General features: G+C 33.7%; 1 long non-coding RNA gene across 1 annotated transcript in view; it reads right to left on the bottom strand.

Moving 5' to 3' along the window:
* Window positions 1-658: 658 nt before the first annotated feature.
* Window positions 659-1221, bottom strand: part of LOC111392084 — a 2111-nt gene continuing 1548 nt past the window's right edge. The window contains exon 3 of the long non-coding RNA XR_002702210.1: window positions 659-901. This is a non-coding gene — a long non-coding RNA (uncharacterized LOC111392084). The remainder of the gene's footprint in view (window positions 902-1221) is intronic.

Below are 1221 nucleotides of genomic sequence, written 5' to 3'. Positions count from 1 at the left end.
AACCCATCACTTAACTTCAGTTGAATTGTTGTCCCAAGTCAATTTCGATCGATTTGATAGTATTCTGTACTCTTATTTGCAGCAATATTCATTAGAGCCGTGCTATAACAATAAGGGGGTTGATCGCCCCCCCTGACCGAACCCCACAAATAGGAGGAGAAGGTCCCATGTTTTTTTGCAAGCCCCACCCCCCATTTGTGGGGCTCTGTCAAGGAGGCAATCAGCCTCCCCATTACAGGAGCAAAATTCATATTCATTAACGAAATTCTTGCTTTGGCTTTCTAAAAATACATAGGCAAGATGCCTTGCTATGTGTACAGAAAATTATTTAACAGATTACTACAGATAACTCACAATAGAGGTTAGGTGGGAGATTTTTTGATATTTTTTTATCATCACATGGGGCTCACACGTGAGATTTCTAGTGGAATTTTATGATTCTATTTTCTGTACAAATGGAACGAGTCAGTAATGGGAAAGGGTTGTTAAGAAAATACCAAAAAGGTGGTTCAACTAAAATGCAAAATACATAGAATAACACTGGTAGCAAAAAAACCAATTCTATCATATTAAAAGTAAACTTCTTCATAAGCATAAACTTGAAAACATTATGAGATGAAAACTACATGCTTGCTAACATGTATTTGACATAAAATGATAGAACAATACAAAAATCAAAACCTAACCAAATTATTACCCAAAACCATATCATATCCATGACATTACAACTTCATACTCATCGTTCAGTCAAAACTCCACTAATGAAAAATTTCAAAGGTTCTTGAATTAAAGAAAATGAATCTTGCATAAAATAAATCTAGTGCTCATAGTTTTTTGTTGCTTTTCCGCCAAGACTTCACCAGTCTCTTCTTTCAAACACCACGTCCTACTTTTTAGTTACCTGAGATGTTGAAATTAAAAGTGTGAATGAAATGGCTTGCAATAAAATTCATAGTTTCAACAGACAAGAATTACCATAACTCATAGGACCATACTCGTTTTACTATGTGAAGCCTTGGATATGAATATTTCTTTTAACTGGTAAAACCATGAAATTCGTAAAACCACATTAAAGAATAGTCAAAACTTTGAATTGCAATTAGTTAGAAAGAAGAAAACTTGACTGATATGAAGATCTTGAAAACTTGAAGAACCCTCTTTTTTTTCTTCCTCTTTCTTCCTTACTTTTTCAAGATCAATGTAAATTTTGTGCTTTTGTAA

The sequence above is a fragment of the Olea europaea genome, unplaced genomic scaffold (assembly GCF_002742605.1).
Source record: "Olea europaea var. sylvestris unplaced genomic scaffold, O_europaea_v1 scaffold878, whole genome shotgun sequence".
NCBI classification, from domain to species: Eukaryota; Viridiplantae; Streptophyta; class Magnoliopsida; order Lamiales; family Oleaceae; genus Olea; species Olea europaea.
Note: the sequence above shows the minus strand (reverse complement) of the source record. Positions and strands in the feature narration are given on the sequence as shown.